The sequence below is a fragment of the Euprymna scolopes genome, chromosome 32, assembly GCF_053919585.1.
Source record: "Euprymna scolopes isolate OS-2025 chromosome 32, ASM5391958v1, whole genome shotgun sequence".
Lineage (NCBI taxonomy): Eukaryota > Metazoa > Mollusca > Cephalopoda > Sepiida > Sepiolidae > Euprymna > Euprymna scolopes.
In genome coordinates this window covers 28597501-28605381 of record NC_136513.1, presented here as the reverse complement: position 1 = coordinate 28605381, position 7881 = coordinate 28597501, and positions in this window count along the sequence as shown.

Below are 7881 nucleotides of genomic sequence, written 5' to 3'. Positions count from 1 at the left end.
CATCTACAGACCATGTAAATCCGATGGAGAGAATGTGTTTTATTCAGCAATGACCACTTAAAACAAATCAAAGTGCCGGTTGTTCAGTGAACCATTTTCGCTCATTTAAGCCGGTATATATATATATATATATATATATATATATATATATATATATATATATATATATATATATAAGCTCATTATATTAATATATATATAAGCTCATTTAAGCCGGTATATATATATATATATATATATATATATATATATATATATAGGTTCGAGGTGTTCAAAAGTCAGTACTAATGGAGACAACGAGTTTGTTCAATAGTGCTCAATAAAAAGAGCTAAATATTATTTATTATTTGGGAGTAACCAGTTACATATGGTCGCTACAAGTAGCCATCTGTTTCAGTCAAAGAGACTTCCTCAGGCGACCTGTACCCTCTCGACGCCAAAAAGAAAAATTGGAAAGATAAGAGAGAAATTAAAAAATAAATAAATTATATATATTGCCCAGTTTTAAAATACGCTTAAATGTAGTGGAACAAAATGTTAAAGTTAAACAAAATAGCATTTGCCAAATAAAGGTAGAATGACTACAATACGAATATGCATGCATATCGTTGTAGCTATTGGTGCATGGTTTAATTTTCAGCCTTTCAGCAAACATGTGTTCAATGCTCGGTCATTAACGGCAGAGAACACAATAAATCGAAAGTTAAACCTTTCGGCTTCTATCCTCGGTGGTTGCAACGTTTTAAATCATTAGGTTATGATAATAATAAATACAAAATCTGCTGTAATGGAAATGTATTTATTTATTCCTCGGCTAATATTCATAGAAAACCTACGCTCAAACATATACATCAAGGGCATAACCCCGACTGCTGCGAGGGAGTTAGGCTCTCTCTATTGTGCTAGAAATAACTTACGCATGAAAGTATCCTGTAAAACTGCAAGTTAACCATTCGCGAATGAATTGAGTATTGTTTTCACATTTAAGATGGTGATTTTGCTACTAGTCGCTCCCTGCTGGACAGGGTTCAAAAGAAAGTCGCCAAGCTAATATGCCGCGACCTGTAAGCTAGACTTTAGCCTCGGTCCGATCGATTAAATGTTGATTCTCTCTGCCTGTTTTACAAGTGTTTTGATAAAGAACTGCGAGTTTTTGTATTCCGTCGATGCATATAGCTTCGACAAATAGCAAACTCCAACTCTACACAAATAAATATTTCCAGATATCAGAAAACCTGTTACTCTAATAGTGTAATGTTGTGAATATATATATATATATTTTTTTTACACAGTGATCACCACTTATCAAGGCCCGGAAGCCACTTAGGGATAAGGGTTATTGCAAGTACATTACGTTAGTGTGGAAATTTGATGAAGTGTTTACTTAAGGGGACGGTTCATTAGGAATTTGTTAACGTTTGGCTGTGATCATAGCGTAGTGTATGTGTTAACAGTGGCAGGCAAGGCCAAGGATTAAATTATTATTATTATTATTATTATTATTATTATTATTATTATTATTATCATTATTACTATTATTATTATTATTATTACTTCTACTACTACTGTTGTTGCTACTACTACTACTAATACTACTACTACTACTATGCTTTTCGCTTCGTCCGTTATCAACCTAAACACACTTAAAAAGAATGGAATATTCCAAACACCTAATAAACATTTGAAAGAACACTGAATAAAAAAAATAACTTGTGTCGCTGATGCAATACACAAAGAATGCTTCGTTCTAATTGGATAAAGGAGACTTCTTCTTAACCAATTGAAAACTGAAACAAAGATGGCGGCCGTATCTTGTTATTTCAAAAGCTTCTTTCGGAAACATAACCAAACTGTCTACTGTACGTAATCATGTTTAATTTAATAGATTTTTTTTAATACTTACGACGTTTTGCTTCCTTTTTTTAAACATACGTATTTTTTGTTTACAGGTTACTTTTATCAAATATTTTTTTAACTCTTCTTTATAGATTTCAGCCGCTAGAAGATAATGGGCCCTTTCTAGCGTAAACCTTGAATAGACAAAAACAAAAATGCTTCCTGTGTGTGTGTGTGTGTGTGTGTGTGTGTGTGTGTGTGTGTGTGTGTGTGTAGGTGGGTGTGTGCACGTGCGTGCATTTACCCACTATACTGAACTTTCACTTAACAAATTTTATACATTGATTTTCTGCAAAATATGGATTGTTTCGAAATAACACAAGCATAAAAATTGATGGTATTAACATTTACTTTAATATTTTTTTATACTTACGACGTTTTGATTTCTTTTTAAAAGATAAATATGTTTGTTTACAGATTTTACAATCATTCGATCGTTGTTTTCTATTTTTAATTTTTGTTGTGTATGTTTGGGTGTGTGTGTGTGTGTGTGCGTGCGTGTGTGCGGGTGTGCGTGAGTGCGTGCGTGCGTAGCAGAAAAATAAATAAAGGATTTACTGACTTTTAAGCAGGGTATTCACTTACATGCATTTTTAGGGGGATACTTCATACAAGTCCGCAAACCCATTCTTAAAATTATTTCTTATAATAATAATTCAAAATTTTATTCAGAAATTTTATTTGAAAAAAATTACAGAACAAAGTTATTGCATCTTCATTTATCTATTTACGTTATGAACTAGACAAATAATATATATATATTAGTTACAAAATATATATATTTATACACATGCAGGGGGCGGGGTAAATAGGATAAAATTATAAATTTTAACTTCATTAACGCAGACGACACTGAAATAAGAACTCATGTTTAGGGGTAATTTTAAAGCGATTAACAGAACATTTTGATTCAATGTTAAAATTGATACAACAATATATATATATATATATATATATATATATATATATATATATATATATACAATCGTCAGATTGTTTTTGTGACATTTGAAACATTTTCTCTGAAAAGGAAACCCTTTTTCCTATCAAATCGATTTGGCTCTGATTTTTCTGACTTTTAATCTTATTTTGAATCGATATTTTTTTCTAAATTGTAAACTTAAAATGTATTTCAACAAATTTGAAAGTTTGAACGATTTTATAAAATTTGTTTACATTTATTAATGTTACTTTTACTTTCTGATATTTGTTGATTTACAAGTAATTATTTTAAATTTATATTTAACTGGAGGAGTTAAACATTGGTGTCATATACATATTCTGTCACACATACGTTGTATTTACTTAGATACTTATATTTTAAATTTTATTTTCACAAACAGGATTTGTAAACATTGACCTCTAAAAAGTTGTTTGATTTACAATTTGGAAATATCTCTCAAGGTTTATTTCTATCTAAGAATAGACTTAAACCCATCCTTGTTAACTGTGTGGCCTAAAAATATTTAAACTACTTTAACTGGTAAATAAAAAAATATTCAAGAGAATTGGCATCTTTTAATTTAGGAATATACTGATCAAAATTTATTTCGGAGAATATTTGGCTAAATTTACTATATATAAATTCCACTTTCAAACGCTAAACTATTATCAATTTGAAAACATAATGCATTTATAGTAGTGAAATTCTGTATTTTAGTTCATATGTCGGTATACAATTTTTTTTTAACGATACAGATTAGAGAAACTTTTATATTGTATTTATTTTGAGGAATTGTTAGTCTCAAAATATTTGAGCAACACACAATGAAAGTGAATTTGCCTCATGATTACTGAATCTTGGAAATTGAACAACAAATCTTGTGAAATATCAAGACCAGTCTGATAATGATGGTATAGTAGTGCCACAAATATCATGCCTTGATAGGTGTGGTTGATGATATTTTGAAAAATATATCAGAACATGATATAAGAAGTAAGATAATTCTATCACCACAAATAGCACAGATAACATACAGGTTGATGATCCTGTGGAAGATATGCTTTATCAAACCGAATTTCTTAATTCATTGACACCATCTGGAATGCCTCCTACTAAATTGATTTTAAAACCTGAATGCATAGTCATGCTTCTCAGAAATATATCCATAAAAATTGGACTGTGCAATGGTCCAAGATTAGAAGTAAAAAAAAATATGCATGCACATTCAATTGAAGCGGCGTTAATTAGTGGTCCATTATAAGGAAAACATGTTCTTATTCCTTGTATAAAACTTGTCCCAAGTGACCTCAAAATGTCTTTCATTTTAGAAAAAAAAATCAGTTTCCGATTCGGTCATCATATGCAATGACTATAAATAAATCTCAAGCTCAGACATTTGAAAAAGTTGGTGTGTCTCTACCACAACCTGTGTTTATCCATTGCCAACTATATGTTGCATTTTCAAGAGCCCCTAGGTTCACTGATATACGAGTTAAAGTCATGAAAACTAACATCCCCCCCAAAAAAAAAGGAAAAACTTACACCAAAAAAATAGTTTGCAGAGAAGTATTTTCTAAACCTATATCATGACTAAAATATAAAAAAAATACATGTGCAGCAGTACAATTGATATAGATTTAAGGAAACAATGTTTTTTCATTTGAAATCTTCATTGAATTCAGCTACAGGATTTAAAATAAAAATATTGCATGTACGCTTTTTATTCATTGATATTTCTATAAAAAAATCACTTCTACATTTTTTAATAATCATCAAGAAATAATTACAATTCTCGGTACTTGGAATGAAAAATATTTATTTTATATTTTATAAATTTGCATTGTGGAAAGGAAACACTTTTTCTTCATTTGTCTGTATTTAATGAATATAATTGTAAAGAGAAATTCTAAACTTGCACATAAAATGGAAATGTAAATTTAAAATAATATTCCCTTAAATTTAGGAATGTTCGTTAATCGGAAGAAAACACATTTCTATCAGCATTTAAAAATATTGTTGATGTAAAGTAAAATACATTATTTCTCCTATTTTGAAATATGTCTTTAAATGTAAAAGCGTTAGATTTCTATGCCATTTTACTGAATTTAGTGAGGTTTGGGGGGAAATCCCCAACATTTCCAAACATTTATAAATTGAAATTCACAGAAAAAACATATTTTGCATTCGAAAATTTTACTTAATGATATTTGAAAAAAGGCATTTACTTTTTTTCATGAGGTAACTGGAATTAAAAAAATATATAATTACATACATTTTTAAAATTTTCATGAAACTTTATTCAATTATTTTTCACTTTATATACAAAATTTACTAGACTATGATTCACATGCATATAAATATTGCTGTAGAAAAATGTATTTAGTTTAACTTTTAAAATTATGAACACGAGGGGCAGGTCTATCTGTTCGGCGTGGCTGCATTTTGTAGTATTTCTAATATCCAAGAAGCATAGTTTACATCTTCCTCATGCTACCGCGCACCTTCTCGACTCTTCTGATGAGAAGAATTAGGCTTCGAAATGCCCTGCCATAAAGAGTCCCTTCCATCTCCAAAATGTTGCTTTTATTTCATTATTCAATAAATGAGCAATTCTCTAAAAATCTACAAATATATAGTTTTGTGACTTCATATCATACTCTTGTTTTCCGATTATATATATATATATATATATATATATATATATATATATATATATATATATATATATATATATCGTCTCCGGGAAATAACTATAATTGGTTATAGAGGAAGTGAATTTTATTGAAAAAGTTAATAAATTACTTCGTTTTTTAATTCAATTGTTGCAATGCCTTAATAATTCTCTCTCTCTCTCTCTCTCTCTCTCTCTCTCTATATATATATATATATATATATATATATATATATATATTATACATATATATGGAATTAAATAGAAATTAAATTACAAATACAATGAAATTGATATGTATATAATGATATATATGTAAATATATACATATATATACCTATATATATAAATATATATATGTATATATATATATATATATATAAATATACATATATATAAGTATATATTTACACATACATATATTAATAAATATGTATACAAATATAGATATAAGTAATATGTGCATACATTAATAAATATGTTAATATATAAACATATACAAATAAATAAATTTATATATATGAATAAATAAATATTTGGTCAAAAATATACATATACACAAATGTATATATATATACGCATATATATATATATATATATATATATATATATAAATATATATACGAGCATATATACATATAGATATTCTGTAAAAAAATATTTTTTTATGTTTCAATATTTATATTCAAATTCTTAATGTATGCAGCTAAATGTACTTACAGAGCAAACAATTAACGAAGGTTTATATTCAAATTTGGTGAGGTCTTGACAATTAATGTTTTGTAGAACAAAGTAACTAATTTATGAAAAAATCAATGACGTAATTTTACCCTTTTAATCATCAGATGGAATAGAAACGCTTTATCTACCACATTTAAAAGCAAATATCATTTACATTAAATAATAGTAAGTTTATAATGGTTGAAATTGATTGATATTACGTATCCTTATGTTTGAAATACTTAGATAAGTCGTAAAAACTTGTGAAATCGAAAGATTATTAATACAATTTCCGGCTGACTACAATATGGTTGTCTTCAAGTCTAACGTAAATAAGTTCTTGATGAGCCGTTCCATATAAGTTATCAACTTTACCAAACTTTCATTACTAATGATTACTATAATGTCCAATTTCTACTGTACACTCTTTAACCCTTATGCTTGAGTGGCCTCTTGGCCTTGATAATGTGGTGATGCCTATGTAAAAAAAAAGGTATGTTATCACCTTCTATCTTCTTTTTAATAGACCTTATCTACCGATGGATTAATTTATAATCTGGAAACCGTGACAGATCTACGGACGTACGTTAAAGGCACTACCGTATTAAAATATACCAGTAGATACAAATACACCACCAGTTAGCAAGGCTAAATTCATCACTGTCGACGAGATAATGATTACTATTATATGAGGATTGTACACGTCCGGTGGAAGAGTACACTTTCAGTAATTAAGAGAGCGGTATATCGTGTACTTGGTTACTTGTAACGGCACTTTTTTTTAATCAGCAGTGAAGCAATTACGTGTTTATAAGTTTCACATATAAGAAGTCTCTTGTTTTACTCTTTTTCACACTAGATAAGGCGTACTATTTGCTATCTAAGAGATCAGGGCTATTGATTTACTAAGGAGACTTGTCAATGTCTTAAATGCAGTTGTTCTAATTAACGTTGTATGTGAAGGTTAAGCTAGAGAGATAGCCATTTTCTTTAATATTCGCTTGGGTTGAGCTACAAAGAGCAAGAGAAAATTGCAGTGTTCGTTGCAAGACAAGCTATTGATTAAACAAGGACATAGACATCGAGGGTGTTTAAATCAAACATCCACCATTCCAAAAATCGTAAGGTAAAAACAAAATGGAAAAAAATGTTGGCTTTCTATTTTTATAACGTTGTTGTAACATACAAAGAATACGAAAGAAAGAAAGAAAAATCGGGGTCGGCTTTTGTCCTCTTTATTAAACAAGAGTTTTCATTACCGTTACTTAAAAGTCTTTCGCCATCATCAATCCCATCCGGTGTACACTTTCCTTCTGCCTCCGACCGCATGTCGGCCACAGCTGGACCATTCTCGTCTTCTACTTTATACGACCATTTTCTTTGACGTGCACCGTTTTTCCGATCACGTGGTACATTTTTCTCTTTTTTTTCCTTTTCACGCACAATTACTAATCTTAATATGCATGCTGATTAGCTATGGCTGCTGCTGTTAATCTCTTCACAAGCCAGCTATGCTTCGTTGCCGCTGATATTTTCGCCATACACTTGTATGCACTATGCTACACTCTGTCTAGGTCAGAAACATGCTAGGACGAGTATTTTTTCACAATTCATGGAAGTAGTAATTCATATATGAGGTAATTTCTGTAGT